The sequence below is a fragment of the Dinoponera quadriceps genome, unplaced genomic scaffold, assembly GCF_001313825.1.
Source record: "Dinoponera quadriceps isolate SergipeBrazil2010 unplaced genomic scaffold, ASM131382v1 scaffold586, whole genome shotgun sequence".
Taxonomy (NCBI): Eukaryota; Metazoa; Arthropoda; class Insecta; order Hymenoptera; family Formicidae; genus Dinoponera; species Dinoponera quadriceps.
The window spans coordinates 1,634,502-1,659,121 of record NW_014554764.1 but is presented as its reverse complement, the minus strand read 5'-3'; the positions used below and the strand labels follow the sequence as shown (position 1 = coordinate 1,659,121).

Below are 24,620 nucleotides of genomic sequence, written 5' to 3'. Positions count from 1 at the left end.
TAACGGATATTATAAAACTCTGTATACACAGTACAAAGATATATATTTTGTGATTGTTCGAAGGACATTAAGACTATATTTACATGTGTTTCCGTGCGTTTCGGGAATTGTTGACGATTTGAATTGTACCCGATGATATAACGTATTAACGGTGTCACATTTAATCTGTACCGTGAAAAGAAATATCTTGATGAAGAGAGTTTCATGTTTTGATTCACAGTTCCCGAAGTTATTGATACCGTCATTATGATCATAGTCTAATAATAGGAAAACGACGAACTTCTGCACCAACCACTGACGAGTGAAAATGTGAAAGAAATGTCAGCAAAATAATGTGGTTAAAGTAACATTGGCAATAATTTCCGAAAATTTGACAACAATAGTTCCCTCTCCTACGGTTGACGTTGCGATTTAATATCACGACAGCGGATGTAAATCGGCTCTTTTCATCGGCGCGGCCGGAAGAATGGATGGCATTGTTTCCATACAGCGACATTAATTGCGACGCGGCCGGGCCGACGTGAGATCGCGGCCAAATCATATTTCATACTGTCACTGGGATGTGCCCGGCGACGAGGAAGAATCACCTGTTACGCCTCCTAAATCCAAGGGGAGCCTCCCGCCGATTCGGATCGGAGTTCGAAGACGTACCGTCGTCGTCTTCCGGCCGTACCTTGAAATTCGAATTTCTCACTCGGCCGTTATTTTCCTCTCCCACAAGCCATTCGTCCCTTTGCGCTCGCGCATGCACACGCACGCACACACGCACGCGCTCATCCTCCCGCACACACGTGCCGTGTTAGTTAGAAGTCGCTATGTCGGCTCTCTGCGTCGTTCTTTCATGGAAAACGGGCTCGAACCTCGGAGGAGAACTAGACGTCTTCTCCTCTCTATTCGGCGCCCCAATCGTGGGAACGACCTCGCGGCACACGTTTATGCTAAGCAGCGCGTCTCTCTCTTCTATCCGCTCCTCTCACCCGGTCGCAACCTTGCCGAATTTTTTCATTCAAATCGTATTACCTTGTCCCTGCCCTTATCTCGCTAGTCGTTGCTCGTCGATCGCGAGCCCTGCCGAATATTCGGAACGTAATCCTGACGAAATATCTGCACATCGTTGGTAGTAAATAGCGTTTGTTTCAATTAAACCGGGAGATGATCAATGGCATCGGCTGCTGAGATCCGTGTATCATTGAACATACGATACGTCCGACCTTGTTTGTCCACAGAAGAAGAGTGCTGGAACGAAGTAAACGTAATTCTCCTTTCAGCTTGTTGAATCAAGTGATATTCTTATCAATTTGAGAATGTTTCATTATAGAAATACTTATTCGAACGCAGTAACACCTTATTTCTGCTTCTAGCAAATATTTGCCAGGGTGTGTCGGAGTAACCGTTTTACTTGGATCAAGTAAATATTACTTGAACGGTTTTTGATTTCTTCTCAGTATGCGTGTACGCGCGCGAAACTTTAGACGCGGAAACTCTTCGAATTGTTAACGTTACCGTTGTCGCCCGTTACTGTCCTGCATTGCGTTTGAATTAAATCGCGCGTTGGTCGCGCAGCGTCTGTGCATTACCGTGAATTTCGGTATTCGGTGATAACACGTGGCTCTACACTTTGCGCGAGGCGACTGGATAATTTCTCCCGCGAGAAATAGATCCCGGATCCTCGGGGTGTACTACTTTTTACAGAGGAACGTAACACACCTAGAGCCGCGAGCAGCTCGCATAAGAAAACGCCCGTGAAAGTATCTCGTTAAAAGGCGAGATCACGCGCGTACGGTTTCGAGCTACTGATTTTTATCTCACCTCCGTCGACACTTCCATCGGTCGGCTTCGTGCCTCGGTATATCCTCTGACGTATCTTATATCCTCTTATCGCGTAGAATGTATCAAGAAAGAGGGAGAGAGAGGGGCGAATTATCCGTTGTGCAAAAGTGACGCCCGCATACCCGGCATTATCACGATCGATTTCCTCTCGTGACTTCAAGTAGCCTTTCTCGCTCTGTCCGCGAGAATCGCTCGGTCCCGCGAAGATCCCATTTTCCCGACTCTTATTTCCCTTAACAAGGCGCAAATATCCATTGTCACGCAAGAAAATTGGAATCGAAAACATTTTTCGCCATCCAATAGTGATTTGTAAAATATTCATAAATAAATTGTCACGATTATGCGTCATATTAAGTGTTATAATAATGTCAATGATAATAATTCTACACGCATATATCGCTATTTGTTATCTTTTCGATTAGAAACAAGAGAAGATATGGTTGGGCGCCGTAAATGGCTATAATTTTTTACTAGGATTTCTCTCAGTGCAATCAGATCTTAAGGAATCTTTTATGAGGTTATAATAACGACATTGTGCGACAGTATGGGGAGGGGGAAGAGGGGGTACTTTTCGTAGTGTCTCGTAAATATTCCGGACGTAACGAATGGCGTCTGCATTTCGAATCGTAAACCCGGTGCATCTAACGATATATCTAATTTGGCGATAAAACGCGCAGTTAAACGCTGATATTTGTCTATTATACGAAGCGTCACGCTGCGGTGGCGCGGCTACCGCCCCCCTTCCCCCTCCTCCCCCCGGTGAAGCCGTTTATAGTCGCTAAAGCGCATTAAGACACACGGCGCGGCGAGCCCTACATCTCGCCTTTTGAGCGCAAAGTTACCTCGGCTGCGCCAACTACTGGTTCCGGTGCAAACTTGCCACCGGTCGTTGAGCTTCATTAGTCCGACCGCATACGTTAAATCCTAATTAGCCTCATTTACTCCGAGCTTGCGATTAAGATCGCACGCCTCGGCCACGCGGCGGAGCCCCGCGCTCAAATCGCGGAAGGATCGAAGCGCATCGTGATTAATCGGCTCTCGTCTCTGCGTGAAAATTACACGCGTATAATTACACGGAGTAAACATTACTTCTCTGTAAATACAGTATCTTGATTTTCTGCGCGATTTTCTGTCAACGACGAAAGGACCGTGACCGTTTTCACCACGGCGAGCTTGAGCGCGCGTTCGCACTGAGAAAAGAAAATACTTGGTATTTGTGACTATAATCATCATAGCGGGATTAAGCAATTTTGTGTGTATGAACGTAAATTGTCGTGTTACTTTAACATTGAGAGTATGTGAAAAAAAGTGCGCAAATATGTTTAAATTAATATATCCACCTTGTTGAAGTAAGACAAAAATTTGGTGTTGGCCGTTTGTGACACATTTTTCGCTTTATAACCTTACTTGCATATTGCTGCTATTATTTTGTAGATTAAAACCGGAACAACATGTACAGTTGAGGCCGAAAGTGACTATAATTTTGGTAGGATTCTCTTACTGCGTACCGGGTGTAATCATTGAAAGGCTGTCTCGTTAAACGGCTCCCACATTGGCTGGAATTGGTCGAGTTTCGCCAAACAGCCGGGCCGAAATTATAACGGTTCACCGTGTCAGCAACTTTCTAATCACCCTGTATATACGTACATAGTCACCTTGTACACACACACACACACACACACATACACACGGTCGCCGTGCATAATAATTGCACAAGAATATAGCTCATCATAAATTTCCCGCCACTCTTTACTTTGTACCTGTCGTTAGCGTTCTTGCGACACTTTAATGAGCTCTCCGGTCTCTAATTATTAGTATTACAAGCCGACGCGCTGGTTCTACGAGCCAGATCACGAGTAATCGCGACGTTGGACGAGGGATCCGTCGATATTTTCGTATTAACCACGCCCGGAGACCAAGACTGCAAAGGGGTGAGGGACAAGGGGGGAGGGGAAGGGGGGAGGAGCAGTTACCGGCCGTATTAGCGTATCGACGTTGGAAAATCAATTTAGTCCGATCGCGTTTCAACTTTCCCGATTCACCCATCTTACGGGCGCAGCATAGAGTAAAGGGGAAAACTTCGGAACGGGGTGGTGACGGAGGGGGGAAGGAAGGTAGGGAGTCGAAATTCGGTGGTTTAGCACGCTGCGCAGGCTATCGATTGATACAGCGATGGTCACGTGCACGAAGAAGCTTCGTTTCAGCGAGCAGATAGATTTATCGAGTTCTGTCCGGCATCCCCCACGGCTCTCGCCGGCACTTCCGCTGTCCGCGAGTTGCGAGGAGACGACCGCGAGGAGAAACGTCGGAGGCCAATCGGTAGCGCCCGGTTCCCCAGCGGTGGAAGTCACGAGAACGGGCAGCGACTAATAATACCTCGTGAGTCACGATGCGAATCGTGACGTAAGCTCTAATATCGCGGGAGATCCTTCGTCGATCTCGCGACGATCTCTCCGTCTTCTTCGCGAGCGTCTCACGATTCGCGTCTCGCCCAGCGACCGATCTCACCGCGAAGCGTCGAGAGTTTCTACATCCCCGTCGCTCGTAACGCAACACTTGTATTATACTTACATTTAGTGAAATAAATATAATCAAATAAATTCGACAAATTAAATCGGCTCCGTCGATGCTCAATCAAAGGAGTAAAATGGCCATTAAGAGGCGTTGCGAATATACAATAATAAAGACGTAACATTATTTAACCGAATCAAGTCCTTGATACGTCACTGAAAACACGAAACACTTTACAACCACCTGAATTGGAATTTTTAACCTGAACCTACTTAGATTCGCCGATTAGAGTTCGTTATATTTCTAAGGAATCGAACTGGCAGCCAATTAGACCCTGCGAAATTTCCCACTTGGCCGCTTCTCGTCGGCATCGATACTCTCGCGCGCAGGATGACTCGAAGTATAATTAAGACGAGATAATAATTGACAAATAAATAACTGAGTGTACCACCCGGAGGACGGACCGGGTTAACAGCGCCGGTACGCTCGAAGGAGGCGTACTCGCGCGGTGGATCGGCCGCCGAAGTGCCGACGTAATAACGCGCGCTTAGCTTCAAACGAATATTAATTGCGCGGAACTCCTAAACGATCGGCTTATAACTTGCGTACACGCACGTAACCGGAGCCAGGCTATACTGCAACCGGTTCGCCCGGCATTTCTGCGATAGCTCGCGATAGCTCGCACGACGACGCTGTCGCTCGGAAATTAATTAAACGTGTCCGATCGGCCGATCGGAGGAAAGGGAGAAAAATTGCGCCGGGCGCGCCGTTAATGCCGCCGCGAGCGTTCGGTACCTGTCGCAATTAAGAATTCCACGAGGAATCAATTAAGCTCCCATCGGGGCGGGCGATGTTTTATCAGACGTCGCGCGCGTAAACTGCCGCTCGCTCGCACGCTAATGGAGTGTGCGTGCTAATGACAGCTCCTTAACGCAATATACATCGTTCATAGGCTTGCACAGAGACGCGGGAGGGGGAGAGAAAGCCCGTTCACAATGGACCATGAGACGATTGAATGGATTTCACTGAGATCTCCCCCCCCCCCTTCCCAATTCCGCGCTAATCACGTCTAGGCCGTCGTTGTCGCCGCATACGTAATCGCGCGAGATCTAATCCGCTCGTCCCACTTCCCAAATGATTCGCCGTGGCCTTTGCTCTCGTTGGACGCGACAGGATCGCGCGGTACCCGCCTGACCGTCCGTCGGGGCTACCAGCCTCGACAAAGTGGCTCCTATTGTCCCAATCGCTACGTCGCGCTCTCGACGCGACGGCGGACTCGATGCGACGAGCCCCTCTCTCTCTCTCTCTCTCTTTCTCTCTCGCTGTGCGCTGCGCTCGATTAAACGGTCATCGCGGATTATACGGGCTGGCCGATAACTCGAGCGGGCGTACGTGTGGCTAGTCGAATCGATACTTTGCGTGGCCCTGTGACGAACCTTTAATTCTATAAAACAAAGTAGGAGCTAAATCGGGCACAAATGGATTCGATTTCAATTGTAATAATTACGATTTACTCCTATTTTGATTATGATGTATCTTGAGTTACCGTTTTCGCTGTTTTACCGCCGGAATCGGTTCTCCCAGGTAGCATTAGAATGAAGTCTGTACGCACTGAGAGCAGAAATGTCTGAAAAGTCGGAAAATATCTATTCAGCGTGCACACGAGTAGCATCTCCACTTACGTTATATTAACTTACGTTAATGTACGCATTTTTACACTCGGGGGAAAGAAGCATCCGCGGTGAGAGGATCTACTACATGTTCTTAAATCTGTGGAACTTCTGCGCGAGAGCAGTTGTTTATTCTCCGTTTAATCAAAAGGATTCGTACTTAAATAAATATTCATATCCGCCGGATAAATGTTATCTCTCGGTTCTTTTTCGGATATTTCTTTCCTCGCTGTAGGATCAAAGGTTTAAGAGGGAAGTGAATAAGCGTCGGTATCGCCAAGAAGGTAAGGTTTTTCTCGGTCTGTAAAACCGTCCAGGAAAGCAGCATGAAAATTCCCAGTCGCAAGTTCGATCCCGGGCTTGACGACCGCGCTTTCTATCTCGCGCACCCTCGCCTCGGCTGTTCGGAGAGCCTTTCTTATCTGGCGCGCGTAAAATTCGCTCGATCGGCCGCGGGGTTAAAGGACTCGGAGGCGCACCGGTGAACGTCCCGATGTCGGCCAAGGTGTCTCGACGTTAATAGAATACTCTCTGCTTCCTCTTCCTTCCGCCTTCGGGGACGGGGGAGGGGGACGGCGCGGCGGGGTATTAGCTGTGTAAGTGGATTGCACTCCGGGGGTGCGCTATCCTGCTGAAATTTCGCTCGCTCTCGCGGGCCCGGCAGAAATCCCACGTAACGCAGTTATCTCGCCGCCATCGGCCGGCCGAATTACGGGCGTTCGCCACCCGTTGTTAGACAACGCGCCCTGGCGACGAGGTGCTCCTCCCCTTTCCCGAATTGACCCCGGTTACGACTCCGCGGGGCTGAATATGCTCGCGATAAGCGCGCCTCAGCTTCCCGGGAGCCGGGAGACTCGGTTATTAATTAAACCGTCTCGTGTCTCGGGGTAACCGCCAACCTTGGAACCGGCGGTTGAGCGCGCTGCGATAATCGTTCGGAAAAATTTCATGCCCGGAAGTTCGCCCCCCGAAATAACGAGAATGCGGGGAGAGGGAGAGGTCGATGATCTTATCGCTCGGTTACCGGATAGACGTTGCCCGATGGGAAAACGTGTCTCGACTGATAACGATTAGCGACGCTCACGGGAGAACCTCGATGGCGATTTCCACGCTCGCCTCGTTAAGACGGTGTCTTCGAGCGTCCCGTCGAACGGAAAGGCAATCGGCGGGGTTAGAAGTGCGGCATCTCCGTAACGAGAGAAACCGACGCGAGATCCTCCCCGATAGAATAATCTCCCATCTCCGCCCTCCCCCCCTGACCTCCTTCCACCGACAATCACAGCTGTATCGATGATCAAAATTAAAGCATATGTGTATATGGAGATCTGTTTAATTATGAGAAATATTTTAACCGATGAGTCGCACTCTCAAGATCGATTCAGCTGTACCACGACTCAAGACGGGTCCTGGCTGAGTTTCTCACGATTGTAACGCGACTATAAATACGGGTCTTAGGCTTGTATTTGCAGTCGTTACTCGAAACTTGTCTCGCGTAAGATACTTAAATTGAGTTTCTTAAATTTATAAGCGGAATACTTAAATTGAGTTCCTTAGGTAAAACCTGTCCTGAGATATGGCACAGTTTAACAAATAAATCTTGAGAGTTAGCGACGCTATGTTTGTGATCGCGATGTCAGGTTGAATCAGGTAAAAAGTGTGATCTGAAGGTGACTTAAAAAGAGATTTTACTTACATAGTCGTGTATTTAAAAATCACACAATTCATCACCGAGAATATATAATCAATTATAAATTTACCTCGTTAATAGCCTCTTTGGGCGCGTTCAGCTTATTTTGTAATATCAGATTCGGTGAAACTTTATATGCGATATACGCGGGTTGGGAAATCGTAAAATTGATATTTTTAATTAATACAACGCACACGCGCGTGCGCGCAGGGTGTAAAATTAAAAGTATCACAGACTATTGTTTCTAAAGCCAAGGGAAATTTGAAATTTTATGAAAGCATTAAGGTCATCGAAGAGTGAATGCTTTACGAGATACTTCATATTTTATGCCGGAAGCTATCGAGTTGAAAAAAAAAATGCGAAATATTCCGGAGAGTCTTCGCTTCTCGACGATGTCCCTTCCCGCCCATCAATTGAACCTTATCAGGACTCAGCTGAGTTTCTCGAGATACGCGACTATAAAACTAGAAAGAACTTAGAAATCAGTCATATTAACGACATCTTTCGGATCAATCATCTTTATTTGCGTCTTTATCTTGAATAATATTTTTCCACGACTGGCGACTCGTTAATCCCCGTTTTGCTATTCTTCGTGATCCCACGATAAGTCGTGTGCCAAACGGATTTACCTTCGGTAGGATGGACAACTGGGAGGAGGGATAAGGTGGAGGGAGTGGGGACTGAATGCATAATAAAATATAATTCGGATTTCACGTCGGTTCTCCACCCTTCGGGGCGGAAGGAGCGTTAACTCGCGGCAGTCTGTCGGACATAACCGCTGGTCGATAGCGGCGCTCGCTTTGCCGGCACGAAATGAGGAGATCCATTGGTTAAAAGCCGTGGAAATGCGGCACAGGGGGTGCGAGATGATGACGACGACGGCGGCGGCGGCGATACGTATCGCCCCGACGTGCGGCGTCGCGGAAAAATTGGAGCCGGTCCATGAAAGTTTCCCTCCGCGTTGAAACGATCGGCGGACTCGTTTGTGCCGGTCTCGAGATTGCCCCGGGAATTCCGACGAAGAAACACAATAGCGTTCTGCGGGGAATCGAGCTTCGACCAAGGTCTTAAAAGCGCCACGCCAATCGGAACGACGGCGGCGTCTCCTGGAAAAATCGCGTTACTGCGAGAATTTTCTTCGCGAGGGAAACAGTCGTCGGATGAAAAATTTAGCTCGGACGGACCCGGAGATAGACCAAGAAAGAGAGAGGAGAAGAGAGAGAGAGAGAGAGGGGTTATTTTAATATGTAAGCGCAATTAAGATATCGTCTATATGCGCATTAAACTCTCGATTGTCGGCTACCGCAACGGTAGATATAGTAGGGTAACTTTTGCACGACTTAAAATCCTTTTAAGTCGTCCTCGTCGGAATCCCCGAGTTGCCTCTCCTTAGGTAGGTAGGTATAGTCAGTGGCAAGAGCGCCGCAACGTTATCCCCCCGACGAGTTTGAGAACGCATTTCGCGTCCGGTGGGAGTGTTAATCTTCTGGAAATTAATAGACAAAAAATTCTCCAGCTGGACACGAACGCGTTGCGGCACTTGTTAGGAAAGAGAAGAAAGAAATGTCGCAGGGCACACCCTTCTATCGCTGACTGTACCCAGCTGAGATGAGAGCAAAGGAAGGCTCACTTCATTCCAGATCTGCAGATATTTGTCAGATTTTTCTGTATTTGAATAAAATTAAACCTTCTCGGTCCACGGAAGAACGTTTAGAATAGTTTAACGTATATATATGTGCAGTCGTATTAAAAAATGATGATTGACGGAAAAATAACTCAATTTAAAAACTCGACGATCGAAATGTTACCAAGGAGTTACTCGGAGTAAGAAGTCGATTCGGAATAAATTCCCATATCGTGAGTCTTGAATGATAATTCGTAAATTCTAAATAATACTAAATTCTAAATAAACCCAATTAATTGGCATAATAAAATAACACGCTGACTCGATAGTGGCGCCGGGAACACTGGATTTTCTCGATGCTGCAGTGCGTTTATCATATCCACCGGAGGCGCGTAAATATTATCGAAGGCGTGTGATCCGGGTGATAACGCGGATACCACCGGCGCGCGAATATCGTTCGAAAATTAGAAGCCGCCTTGGGAGGAATTCTCGCCTCGACACGAAATTACGCGTCTTTCTTTCTCCTTTTAAAATATCCTCCCTCCTTTCGCACCCACCATCTTTTCGAATTTGCTTGCGCGGCAAGTGGTTGCCGACTGATTGAAATGAACCGTCGGTCTCCCCCCTCTCTCTTTCCCGATCCGTTCCCGAATCCATGCCGCAGCAGCAACCCCCCGCTCGAAATTGTGTGTACGCGCAGCCGCTAACAGGGAAACTGCATTTCCACGCAGCCGGCGGTCGAAACGATGAAAACTTTATTACTCGCTATGGACGACGATAAAACGAGATCCGGGCGGCGCTGACATCGGCGGTCCAGCGAAGCTTCTTTCCCGAAGGATCTCCGGATCTCTCGCAGCGGATCGATGGCGTAGCATCGTGAGCTGCCCGACCGATTACGGGCTGGATATCTAATATTTGGATTCATACGGACGATTGTCGGGGTAACTGGATGAAACGTGGTTGGAAAGTAAGCGCGAATTATTGTCCCACGGCGGTAACTCTTCCTCCCTCTTCCCCTCTCTCCCGCTCTCGCTACCGGCTGTTTCCAGCGATCGCGAATTACCAAGCTGTGATTAACGGAGGTCGCGGATTTGTCTGAACGACGACACGAGACGACGGGAATGGCAACGGGGTAGGCGAAGTGGGTATGCATTATATTTCGTACACTCGCGTGACTCCCAGGGAATTGTACTTCCAGGTGCGATTGTAAAAATTGTCAAGTGGAATGTATGATTCGAGACGCGATCGTGAAAGTGTGTTTAACAGGGTGCTTTTGAATTCTTCCGGCATACTTCCGGTGTGAATTCCTTACATCACAATGAATAAAAAGATCCGTGCAAACATGGGAAAAAATACGAAAAGCGAAATTTATCGTCATAGAAGGCTCTTCAATCGAAATCAATCTGGAGGAAACTTTTTAATAATGGACTTCAGTTCCTGAAATATAAATAGCACATGTGAAACCGAGGGTAATAAATTAATATGAAAACAAGGATATAAATATAGAATATGTGGATAAATAAATTATTAGAATACAGAAATGTAGCAGAATATATAAATATAAGAAAAAGACAGAATGCTAATATATACGTCTCGGTTGCAAAATTCTAGAGTGATTTTTGCAGAAAAATTCTCCCCGTGTACCTCGTAAAATTGCTGATTTCGGATTACTAATGACGAACTTTGCCGAAAGAACGCGCGAGTTGGTTGCTTCGTCAGACTCGAGCCTGAAATTTCAATTGGTTTCTAACTCGGCCCGAGTTATCGCTGCGCCTGGCCTCTTTTGCTTCGCGCATGTATCCATTTTTCCGTGTGAAAATCACGTATCCACTCTACTCCTCTGCAAAAGATCGATAACTCATCGAGGGATCTGCGGACGCGAAATGACGCGGGGAACTTGGAGGATCTCGTGCGCACGTACCATCTCGAGAGATCTTCTATTTCGCTTCTTTCCTTTCGACACCGTCGCGTGTATTCGCGAGGATGCACTCTCGATGTGCCATATGCTCGGCTGCGCGCGAATCTAGCGCAAAGATGAAAAGTGCATTTCGCCGCGGGAGTGGTATTTAAAGAGGGCTCGATCGCAAAACGAAGAAACGTGACGCGATGTGTCCGCCTCAAAGGAGATATTTTCGATATTCTTTACGCGCGACTCGAGATCTCCCGTCATTACGAGAAACGCGCCACCCGATAGAAAGAAAGAATGAAAGAGAGAGAGAGAGAGAGAATGACGCGTACTATCGCGGGGCACTTCGTCGGCCCGCCTGTTTTCCGTTTCTCCATTTCGCGAAATACAAATTGGATTCCATTTTCTTTGTGTATCGGCCGCTTTCTCACCGGTTTTCGGTAGATTGGTTCGCGCGAGGCCGCGGGACGTGCGCGCGACACAAATTTAACCGTCTCTCATATTGGGGGGATGAGGGAGACGACGCATTATTCTCCGCATATTTTCCCGCTGAACGGCCGAGTGGCGCGTTTTCGAAAACGCGTTTCCGCTCGATCACGTCGCATCAACGCGAATAACTTACCGGTTATCGCGCGTCAGACTCGCCGCGCGAGTCGATTAAAAGGCGGCGCCGTTCGTCAAATTCGCTCGTCCTCGCGATACACGGAAGGTACACGCGTGAAATTAATCAGTTGCCCGATCGGAAATCGCCGAAAACACGGGGATTTTTCGGCGAAACTCGCTGTCTCGTTCATCTCGTCTCTCTCGTATTTTCGAATATAAGCCCGCGCACGCGCGCGCGCGCGCATGCGCCCGGCGTGTGGCGGTCGTGCAAATTCCATAAATCATGAGGAACGCGCGTCTCCGTTTACGAGGCCGGGCCGGAAGATCGAGTGCAGTTTCGAAATTGCGGGCCGATGAAACGCAAACGCGTCGGGCCGGCGCGATAGACACAATATTTGAATATCGTACAAATGGCTCGCGCATTGCTCGGATAATCGAGATACTCGAGCGAACGACCCCCGTGCGCGCGCGCGCTCCTGGATCCCCTCCCGCTCCTCCCTCCGCGCGGATTACAATTCGCGATGCGGGCAGCGATTTCCCCCGGTCTCCATTTCAGCTCGCAATAAACCGAACGGGCTCTCGTCGGCCGCAGATTTTTTTCGATTGGCAGCGGCCGGAGCGGTGAAGCATCGCCGTGAAATATCGCCGGCTACAGTACCGCCGAATGCTTTTCTAATTAAACCGTTTGTTTCCCGAAGTTTGCCGGGGCCGCTGATAATAAATACCTATGAAAATGGCGAAACCCGCGCGATTCCGCGGGATAATGGCGCGTGGAGTCGTATTTAGCGACCGGCGAAATTGCTCGTATGGCTCGCACGTAAAAAGAGAGAGAGAGAGAGAGAGAGAGAGAATTTTGCAGTAAAAACTGCTACAGGATTTTGTAGCCGACGAACGTATCGACATGTTCTGCCTCAATGAATTGCCCTCCCGTTTCATATCCGCGCTATTTATATTTCGGAAACTGCAGTCTCTTATGGAAAACAAATGTGACATATCCTTTAGCGAGGGAAAAAGGTTGTTTGAATTAAAGCGTTCTCGTTGAAGGAAACGGAGTTTCTAATCGAGAAAAGATATCGAAGGTTCTGATATGCAAACAACCGGGAGAAAAGGAGAAAGAGATCGACAATGGAGAGCCGTCCGTCTGGATGTTGGACGCGCGATAATTTAATAAACACATTTTTAAATCGAAGCCGGAATTTCTAATCCTTATGGGCTAAATTCGGTTCTTGGGAAATTCTGTTCCCTTCGACCAAAACGCGCTGCGTTCGTTCATTTCAGTTCATACTGAAAGGAAAGCACGCTACATTCAAGTAACATTTGTTTAATCCAAGTGAAATGATTAATCTCCGATATTCTTTAATAAATATCTACTTGAACGTGCATACTTGCACGTATGTTCTTCTCACCGAGGAAGTAAACGAAGGCGCTCACGAGAGCGAATCCACAGAGGTCGCGACGCCAAGCCGAAAGCCACATCGAGCCTGCTTGTACATTTTTTTCTTCTTCTTTCGGGAAACGCTCGTTCTCATTTCCCGACGACGACACGTTCGGAAGAGCTCGGGCGCGGATCCGCGGTTTCCCGAGTTTTCCGGGCTCGTTTTCTTTCGATACATCGGATACTGTTGACGAGACGAGCGATGAGAAGCGAGTCAAAGGGAGCTCTCCGTTGTCCGAGAGGAGAAAAAGTTCGCTCGCGGAGGAGAGAGAAAGAGCGAGAGAGCCCTTTTATCTCGCCACATCGGCTTTCCTTCCTCTTCGTCACTTTTTCCCTCTTTCTTTTCTCGTCCACCGCCTCGCCCCGCCGCTCTGTCTGGCGGTCTCCTTTGACATTCAATTCAAACTTTCAAACTTCTCGGGGAAACCGAAAAGCGCTCCTTTCGTTCCTCGTATCGCCGCTCCGCGCCGGTGCGCCGCGCGAAATGAGAATGATAGGCCGAGGGGAAAAAGGCCGGGGAAAGAGCCGTTTTGACGGGACGATAAGAGCACGAGGGGAGATAAAACGCGTCCTCGCTGCGCCAATGCCGGAATATAAAATATCCCGGAGTCTGGCGGGACAAGAAAAAGAAAGAGTGAGGGAGAGAGAGAGAGGCATGCTCGCGTGCGTCCGCAAAGCGGTACGGAAAGCTCGGGATAACTGCACGCGCGATGTTAGTGATAATTTCGAAGAAATAAATAAATAAATAAATAAATAACTAAATAACACGTCGCTTACGAGTCTTTGGAGGTGAGGTCGCCGTCAAACGGCCGCTCGGCTCCCGGACACGTCTCTCTCGCGTGATCCTTTTTTTAATTCTCCCCGAAGAACGTAATACGCGGGCGCGCAAACTGAAAGTGAATCCGGCTAATGCGTTTTTACCGCGCGCGTCCGTGACGCGCACCAAGGCGACCCGGTGCGATGTCGCGCGAGAGGCCGGAGGCCGCGTTAATTCACTCCAGATGACAGGAGGATATTTCTCTCGAGAGAAGCGGGAGCATCGACGCGTAACCCGGACACGTGGCGGCGGGATTCCCTCAGGCCTTGAAAGCGAGTTAACTTCTCCCCGTCGTAAACGTCGTCCGTCGCTTTTCACGGATTTCATTCGGGAGATTCGCAGCGGATCGACGAACGTGGCCGCCCCGCTAAATACGACGCAACGTATCGTCGAGGATCGCGAGCTCTCCCTCCGGCTCTCCCTCTCTCTCTCTCTCTTTGCAAGCGAAGTCCCGCGAATGTAGTCGGCCTACTTTTCCTTAGGAATCCTCTTAAATGTTGTATATTGATAGAAGTACTACGTAGGAAGGAAATAGTCTTGTTTATGAGCGAACGATATTCTCGTGTATAAGCAAGCATGTTACAATATTCTTGGGGGATTTTTAGTCTTGAATACGGTAATATTTGCATTAAAGTGCAAATCCAATCAAATCAGTGCTGCAAATCTTCGAAGAAAATTATAATATTCTTGCTTATATGTGAGAATACTTATCATTTGTTCTCTACATGTCTGTAAAGTTAAAGAGAAACGATTGACCATTCGAAAGCTAAGATATTCGCGACTAAAAATGACACTTCTTATACGTATTCCTCGAGACTATATAATGTTCTACTTTTGACTTTCATTTTTAATTTTCCCCAAATCACATTTCGATCTTTTATCGAAGATATGGAGCAGGAAAAATTGGCTGTTACAAGCTGGAAACCTCGCCGGCTTCACGAAACTATAAACGTTACATGCGAACAGTCAGCTTCCTGTTACGATAACAACGCGACCTCGTCGACTTTCATGGATTTTGAATATGTTGCGAAGCAGCAAACAATATAAATATTTCTTTATGTACCTGTTCGCCCATTTGAGAATTGAAACAAACCCTGGTTGGCAACTCGGATATTTAATATCCGGTGAATATCACCGTTTCGATGATATATAGTCGTTGAAATTAAATATCCTTGTTATCCTCGAGAGAGAAATTAAATAGAGGGGAGATTAAATAGTCGAGTTATTTCCGAGAGATTGTTTAATCCCCAAACACGCGGGTGAGTACGTGAAGAAAAGAAAACATGGGTCTTTTATATTTCTCTGTGTCCTACACGTATCTATCTAAGAATTGTTTACAAACACTAATACAGTAGCCACAGTTTCGTACGGTACGTCTTAGAGAAACGACGAGGAGCGCTTTTTTCGGCAGGGAGAACGCCGAAAATCTCGTAGCCACTTGTTCGACGCGCTTCCTGAAAAAGATCGCGGCCGGTCTCGATTTCGGGAAGTGGCGGTCGCGCGAGGCAGCGCCACCTAGGCAGCGTTCGGTTCAATTAGAAAGCGGGTAGCACCAGTCGCGACAGGCTCAGGGAGATGAGAAGTGGCTGGGAGAGTCCTCGCGCGAAATGTGAGTACAGAAGAAAAGAGGTTATGGGCGAGTTTTACTTCCGTCCTAACCTTTTAACACGTACGTCACGGCTGTTTGAGATTCAGCTTCTGTTTCTTTTTTTTCATCGTTTACGTTTCTCACACAGAGAAAAGTTTCTTTAGGTTTAGTGTGTTGGTATACGTGTCTCCGGCGAAGAGTGTCCGCGCGCATAATGACGGATCTCTGCGAGCTTCGTTTCCTCTCGCCTAGGATTGTTCGCAGGACAGTTTGTCCCTCCCTCTCGCCATATCCACCCCCCTGCTCCTCCTCCCTCCTCCCCTTCCGCGGAACCGAACGTTATCGTTCTTCCCGGCGCGCAGTGAGCTCATCCCCGGGCGAGTTTAATATTGCAAAACGGAATTGCAGACGGCGCCGCCGGAAGTCGAGCGGCCCAAGAGGGCTGTCCCCGTTGCGCCGTCGTCTCTATTCCTTCTGCATTCCGGATGATACGCCGGTGCCGAGGATTTGCAGTTGCAGCAACACCAGCTGCCGTCGCTGGTGCAGCGTGCGCGCGCGTGCGAGAGAGAGAGAGAGTATATATATATCGTTGAAAAATGCAGGTTACAACACGATGCGACGCCTCGAACGCGACATCCGAAGAAAACAATCCGTTATACCGGGAAATTGCGCGATACTGCGACGGTTTCGAGGAGAAAGAGAGAGGTATAGATATTAAACCGCCGCTACCAGACGGTACCACCGGTAGCGCACGATACCTGTGTCACTTCTCGAAAGCCATTTCATAAAGCTGTCCGTCGTCGCGTATCCGGAAAAGACAGATGTAAAAATTCGCATAGCTTCCCGCGGGCGGAAAAGGAACTGCGCGATCGGTGTCACCTGCTGTTTCTCTCTCGAGTCGCTCTTCCGCTTCTTCGCCGGAAGAAGGGGACGGCATTAGAAATGAAGAAGAAAAATCTTGGTAACCGTCAACCGACGGTGAGATTACAACAATATTGTAATTTCCTGCTCAACAACGTAACTGTCATATATAACGCATGTTACGCTGCACTTACATTGTCGAGTGAGAAATTATAACATCGATGCAATGTCACTATTAGTTAACGTTTGCCGGACTTGTGATATCATTACCGTTAAACGATACTGTTTTAACGTAGCGACCCGGTAACAGCTTTATATTTCCGTTGGTATTTCGTTGGTAAAACCGAAGGAAGCGAGTGTACGTGACCGCCGGTAGCGAGTCAGTGTTAATCAACGGGAGAGTCCGGCTTTTATTTGCGAATCTAAGGGCCGAGCGTTTCGCGCGCGGGAAGCATCTCGCGCGCGTAATACATCCGGATGTATCGTTCCCTCTCCTTTCTGTTCCTTCTTCTTCTTGTTTCTTCCTTTTATTCCTCCCGAAATCCGGCTTAACGTCAGACCCACGCGTCCTTCGCATTTAGTAGCTCGCGGCTTATCGTTGTATCGCAAATCGGATCGCGTTTACGTTGCGCATCCGGCAGCGAGCTAACGTTGTTCCGCGACCGGCCGTCTCCCTAACTCTCTACCATGTGTATACATTATATACAGGGTGTCTGACGCGCACATCCGCTCGCGTGCGGATAAAACTCGTCGGGCAAGCCCTCTGCCATTTTGCAAACGACCGTGGTGTAATTACCGAGATATTAATGAAAAAAGTCTAGCGACATTAACCAGCCAGATATTCATCGTGTCGCTGGGAGATAATCAACACGCCGAAGATACGTCTCTTTGAACCGCAGAACTCGTCCCGTCGCGCCCACCAACCCGCCCATCCTTTTTAATTAACGTCTCAGTAATTATCGCGGCTTGAAAATTGCCGGAGGACTTTTTCGTTCAGCTCTTATAACGCTCGTTCAGTTCTTTGACGAGTTTCGCCCGCACACGAGCGTGCGCGCCGTGAGTGTACGCGTCGGACACTCTGTACGTACGGAACGATGCACGTAAAGGGTGGTTTACTGGCCACGTTAACCACTGATGACGGGGAAGCGAGTATTTTCACCGTTGTAATCCCGACGTTATCCCGTTAATTCTCGGCATTCGTAGGAGCACGACGACGGCAAGTAAATCGGCCCGTTTGCGAGTGTACCGTGTCTCTCCTTTCTTCGTTTAATCCCGACGTCCCGCGACGGAACACCTGCTATGCTAACGTACGCATAGAAATTTCTCAAGATTTTCCCCACAAGCGTCGCAGGCACCTCTCAATCAGAATGCGCGGACTTGTCGCGAAATAGGTCATCCCAGTGTGACACCAGTGGAGAGTCTCATTCTTATCCGAAACACGGCTACTCTATCTGCATGTCGCGGGACAGAAATATCGCGCTTTTAAAATCGGCACGCTTTTATGGAATCACATAAAGGGAACGCCCTTTTTTTATACTCACTACTAAATTCCATGGAAATACCTCGCACTTTCTAAACATGTACACACTTATAAGTGGAAAAATCCGCCGAAGAAATCCGCGGAGAAATTGGGCGAAATCCTTCCCCCCCCTCCCCCGAAACTGTAAAGCTATATGTGACCGCGTCGCGCGGATAAATATTCGTCACGTCAATTAATTCGCTCGCGCCGGCTCGCGAGGCGTCCGATATAAGGAGAGAGAGCACGTTCGAATACCATCAAATATATCCGGCGTTCGACCCGGTGTTGTTGACTTTGAAGATAAAATTTCACACAACGCAGCTGCCGCGTCCATTGTGCGCGTTTGGACATAATTAAAATTTGTTTCAGATCTCGAATAGCCGTGCGGGAGTAGCGGGGACAGCTTCGAGGACTTCGAGATAAACATGTGCGCCGAGGACCAGCCGGACGTTGTTCGCCAATGACGCAAGGTGAGTGGAACCAACGCCGGTATCGTATTGAATTTTCCACGTCAAAGCGCGATTCCTCACCCTTTCAATCGCCCACGATCGCTCTTATTGCATCACGGATCCGGATCCATTGATTAATTCTCCCTCGTACTTCGTGTCCGGCGGAGAATTCCGTCCAAAACCGAATAACCACGGGCCGTGTATGACTATGAATACGAAACGTTAATCGTCTCGCTACATGTAATCCCGCGATATGCTTGTGTGTGCGAGCAGGCACGCTCGAAATTTCGCTATCGCCTTCGTCACAGCACGCGATATGCAAAATACGCAATACGCATTCCATATATATTCCCCGGGGAGCACGCACGTGTACATTTTTCTCCGTTTCATTCGATTTCCTGCCTTTTTCGATACGACCGATCATATACGAGTTTTCAAGGAAAGCCGAGAAGGGGAGGAGGGTTAGAGAGTCGGAGGGAGGGAGAGAGAGGGTCACAAGGATGCGGCGCACAAAGGCGAAAGGCAATACATTCGGCGTTCAATCGATGAGTATTACCGTGCGATCTGTTTGCACGGCCATAAATGGCCGCGCGCGCCGGCGCTCGCTCGCTGAACGGATATGCTTTCTCAATGGTTTCTCGAGCTATTAGATGAAAGACTCCCCCCTCCAGGCCGTCCTCCTTCTCGTTCACGATCTCCCTTTACCTCATTAAGTCGATTAGGGTCTGCGACCCGAGTCGAAATTTTGACGCTACTTGGACGCTCTCTCAAGAATAATCAGCGTCTACTTAGATGACCTACAAACTAATAAAAGCCTATTTTATTTTAACCGGCATTCATTAAATTCTTGCATGAACCTTTAATTCAGATTTAATTTCATATTTAATTTCATTGCTATCTCGGACGCCCTATTTTTAATATGAAATAATGAAAAGGTTCTCACGAGATGCATATATAATTAAATTATATGACAAATAAGATAAATAAGAGCCAGAGCACTATTGTAACGGCGGATAATTTATTTTATACAGTAATTTAATATAAATTTCTCGTGTTGCGCGAGAAAATTATATTGAATTTCTGTTAAAATGAATTATTCGCCGCTACAACAGCGCTCTGGCTTTTATTAACTTTATTTCCACGTTAAAAGGGTGGAAACGGAAATTTAAGACATCAGGACCAGAATGTAGGAGTAATTAGGAATAATTATATTATTAGAGTTAAAATTGAACCTATTTTAAACAATCTATTCCGATAGCAAATACGGAAATTTAGGACGTCGTCGGAGAAACAAAAATTAGAAGTAAATTATTATAATTGCATTAAACCTATTTTTTTTGCCATCTTAGTTATTCCTACTGTATTGTAGAATTAAACGTTTTAGGGCCGAAATTTCGACTCGGATTTTATACACTTGTCTCCGAACGAGCGTCCTGCACTTAACGTCCCGCACACACCATCTCTCCGACGCGCGTTTTACCCGCGCGTATCTTTTCGTTAGTAGGGCGCGTACGAAATGTGAAAAATAATCCCATTAACTGCCGCTTCTCTTCCGTGAAACGTCACAAAGTCCCGGGTCCTTTGTGGCGTCGTTAAACGGAGTAACGGGTTGAACCGCCTCGTTAGGCAGTATTCTCGGTGACTTGAAAGAGCTTGTTGAAAAAGAGACCAAGAGGTTGCGCGAGCAAGCGCGCCACCACACCCGCGAGATTTTCAGCGATTCTTACAAATCGTATTCCCGGGGGAACCTTATCAAATTTCGGACGCACGGAGAACGAGTCATTCGCCGTGGATTCCGTTCCGGGTCGCGCCGACGAATTAGAAATATATGACCGCCGTTACCCCCGGCGTGTGTACCAGGCACAGTTTCCCGCTCGAGGGACGCGCTTTTTTTATCTCGTGTTTTATACAGTTTTATACTTTTACGTTTCTTTATGTTTCACCCTTAAAGGGCTCGCCTCAAGCCGTTAATAGACGCGACTGTTGCGGCTACCGCCGTTATTTCCATCGCTCCTACCACCACCGTTGCTATTATAACGGCAGTAGTGTAGTAAATATACTTCGTGGAATTGTATACGCGAGAAACATATCGGCACACTCCTCGTCTCCATTTATCCGTACATCCTTCCGTCTTATACGTGCCATTGATATTTTAGAAACGTACACAATCAGCGTTCGAATTTAATACCCTTGATCGAAATACTGAACTTACTGCAGGGATTCAGAATATGTTTTAAACGAATCCGACTCTTATGACGAATTCTTATGATATACAAACTCGCGGATATATAAACTTGCGAAATATTTGAGACGAGTAGTATTTACTTGAATGCAGTATGTATTTTCTGTGTATGTGCGTGTACCATTACCACTACTACCACCGCCATTTTTAATAAGCTCTTTCGCAAACATTGCATAAATCGATATATTGCATAGTTTGTTGCTTGGCCCACCGTTGCTGCCGTGTGGATGACTAATTGGCCGAAATAACAGTCGCGAGCTGCGCGTTATATCCGGCCGAAGGGCGGGTGCCTCGCCTTGGCGCCCCGGCTTCTCGAGCGAAAATCGACGGTCGAAGTGATTTATCGATTGAATTTTAATTTCCGGCCCCGCGTAACTTTTATCTCCGCCACGGCGTAACGAACGTGCTCTCTCTCTCTCTCTCTCGTGGCGAGCGGATCAGACGACGCCGACGACGGCGATGGTAGCGCACGAGAAAAAGCTCGCGCCACGCAGATATATAATCGGCCGCGCGCGTGGCGCCGTCGATCGACCGATCGATCGAACCGTGCGCTTTTTTTTCAGACACGGCAATTCGTCCGCGAAATTTTCCGCGTAAAAAAATGGCTTTTACATTGTTAACGCGCGGTTGGCTCTCGACGTCGGGCCGCATTGCGTGCCGGCCGATTCGTTGCGAACAGTGCCCGCCAGTTACGCTAAATGTTTCGCCCCGTTAAAGCGACGAATAAAATTGTCGCGTAAATCCTAAATTTCCCGCAGATGGTACCGGAATCGCGCTCGCTCGCGATAACAATTTGTGTGCGGAGAGAGAGAGAGAGAGAGAGAGAGAGAGAGACGGAACTTTCCGCCGGGCGTTTCGTATCGTCAGCTTCACAGTCGACAAAGGCATGTGTTTGCCGCGATTTTTTCCACCGCATATTTCGTATGCTTTCCGCACGAGCGGACTTGTGATCTGTTTTTTTTTCCCCCCGCCTCTCCTCTATCTCGCGTCCTCCCCTCTCCCCCCTTCCTTCCGCGCACTTTTTTCCTCCTTTTTGATATTTTTTTTTTCCTTTTTCGTTTCATTCCCCTTCCGATATCGTTCGAACAAAAGCGATATTTTTCTCTATTTCCCCGCAGCGTCATAGCGAGACACAAAGAGAGCGCATGGCAGTTCTGGAATTCGTTTTCGATTTGCAGACGTCAACGGCCAAATTGGACGTAAAACTTGGCAATTGATTCGCTCTTTGTCTATGGTGAACCCGATTTTATCGGGAGCATGGTTCATTTACGATATTCGCCCGCTGCCCCTGTCTGCCTTTCCGTTCAAGTCTACGCATTTGGCTGGAGGCGTTTTGCGACCGCACCGCGAGCAAATCCATATCGCAGTTACCACGATGACGCGCTAATGAAGCTCTGTCCGCTTGAATTCCTCGATCAAATGTTACCTGGCTTCACTGTCGCTATCAAGGTATATTTGAAGACGTTCCTCACAAACCTACCTCGCATTTTTCTTTTTTTACGTAACGTAAAGAGATTTCGTTTGAAACGCGAGCACAGAAAAATCTTTGCCATCCCACCAATCGTGACACGCTGGTCTCTCGTGAGAGATCCCTCAATTCCTTGAAGCAGAATCACTCAAGACAAACGACGAGTGGCGGTAATTTCGCTGGAAACGACAATGAAAATACTGCCACTCGAAATCGCAAGAGCGAATGTTACTCTCGAGCTTAGAGGGAATTCTGACTCCGTATGAACGAATATTTCAATCGACCGGGGCGAATTTGTCACCGCGACGGTGAAATCAGGCTCGCTCTTCAGTTCCGAGCGAAAATATTCACTCGACGAGATTCAGAATGGAGAATTCATTCCGTACACGGAAAGAAATTAATATCAATTCATGATTCATATTTTCGCATATAAGCAAGAGTGTATTATCTTACATGAAAAGAAAACTGTTTTATATGAGGGAATTATGAGGAAATAACTGGTTTATATGAGGAAATTCTTCATAGTTGCAGTAAAAATATCATACCCGTCGGGAACAAATTCCGAAATAATTCTCATGAATTAAGAGGAAGAAAAATATTGGATCGGAGGAACGATATCTTCGAACTAAGAATTGTATCGGTTTAACAATGCCGTTCTTTGTCTTTTTTTCCTCTAATTCGCGAAGATTATTCTTGAATCACAAGAAATATGATACGATACAAGAACAAGATATTCCAGCTTCTCGCGAGCGTATTCATGAGAACACGAGTCTCGAATTGATACTAACTTTTCTTTCCCCCCCGTACGAGGGGGGTGAAAAAATCTCCCGAGTCTGCTGTCACTCTGCTCTTCGTGGGAAATTCCATTCCGAAACATTTTCGAGTGATCCCCCGTTTCTGCTATCCGCTACTTTGATGCGAGCACGCGAAGACACGGCATAGGATATTAACTCGATGGAGGAGGGACAGTCGGCAAACGACCGCCGGCGCGGTTTCGGCCGATGCGCTCTCTCCGTCTCTGTCAACACGATACATTTGCACACTCGGACGCGAGTCCCGCAGATCCGCCGTCCGTCCGCCGCCGCTAAATTATAGACTCGCGCACACATATTTTCTTCCATGCATATTGCATACAGATAACGAGGGGACGTCGTGGTCGCCGCTATCGCCGTCGCCGAGCGTCGTCACGCGGAAGTAGCTCCGCCGCGCGCAGTTCCGTTTATTTTCACCAACGCACACTGGACGTCACAAATGTCTCACCGGGCGGCTCAACATTTCTCACAAAGCGAAAATTTCGAAAATTTCTCGAAAATTTCTCATCAAACCCGCCTCCCCCCCAAAAAAATCTCCCAGCACATTGGGATTTGACTTTCCTGGACACGTTGAAAATCCACCTTGCCATTAGAGGGTTAATACCGCTGCTTTGGAACATCTTTACCGGCTCACGGAAGAATCAGCAGTCATGATGAGCGCAAATATTCACACGTCCGATTCGAAATACCCGATGTCGTTATACCCGGGGAATGGGACAGTATTAATGCGCGGCACTGTGCACGCGGGCACACCACGGAACCGTCCCACCCTGTCTCACCCCTTCCCCCGCTTCTCTCAACGGCGACACACATCAGGATAGTTCCAGGCGTTCAGACAATTGCGAGGGAAGGTGAATGCACGCGGGAGATACTCCGAGATTTCCCCTTAACCGTGCCTCCGGCGCCGTCGTCTTCCCTCCCTTCCCCCCGCCCCTCGTCCGCCGGTTGAATCATCATCTCGGAGAAAATCTTCCGTTCCTTCCATTCACCACCACTGCGGCGGCGGGTCGTTTTTGTCCGGAGAGAGCTCGCTCTCCGTCCTGCGGGATACCGCGGGGCCAATTTTCAAGCACGAATTGTATTCGAGAACGCTTCGGCGAACCGGAGGAGGGAGTGAGGAAGGAAAGGTTGCCTCCCTTGCGCTCGGTGACGAGATCGGTCGAGCGATTAATCGCATCGTCTGCGCGCGAACACGTCTTTATCACGGTCGGGGAGAATTTTTCCTTAATCATCGCGGTTTTCGCGATGGGAAACAAGTCCGCCGGGAGGGAGGAAGAAAGAGAGAGAGAGAGAGAGAGAGAGTGGTCGCACGCGCGATCGCGATTTGTCGCCTCCTGGTATCTTGATTTATGGTCCCGACGGTTCAAAACGCGGCTCCATCTTGCATTTAAAACACCACCGCGACGCCGTGTCTTCGGACACGGTTAATCACCCTCGTCGCCGAAGCGTCGCGTCTCGGAGGACGCGGTTCGCGCCGAATAAGCTCGAAAAGACTCCGCTGCGGATGACAGAATAAATTGCCATAGTTAAAAGGGAAATTAATCACACACTCGAGAGAAACCTGTCCGATGTTCTTTCGAAGAGAAGACTTCTCTTCG

General features: G+C 48.1%; 1 protein-coding gene across 2 annotated transcripts in view; it reads left to right on the top strand.

Annotated features, from left to right (window-relative positions):
* LOC106741570 (CD151 antigen-like) overlaps positions 1–24,620 on the top strand; it is a 149,816-nt gene that overhangs the window by 36,789 nt on the left and 88,407 nt on the right. For both annotated transcript variants that reach the window (XM_014613699.1, XM_014613700.1), the window contains exon 2: positions 18,421–18,521. The gene's annotated coding sequence lies outside the window, so the exon portion shown is untranslated. The remainder of the gene's footprint in view (positions 1–18,420; positions 18,522–24,620) is intronic.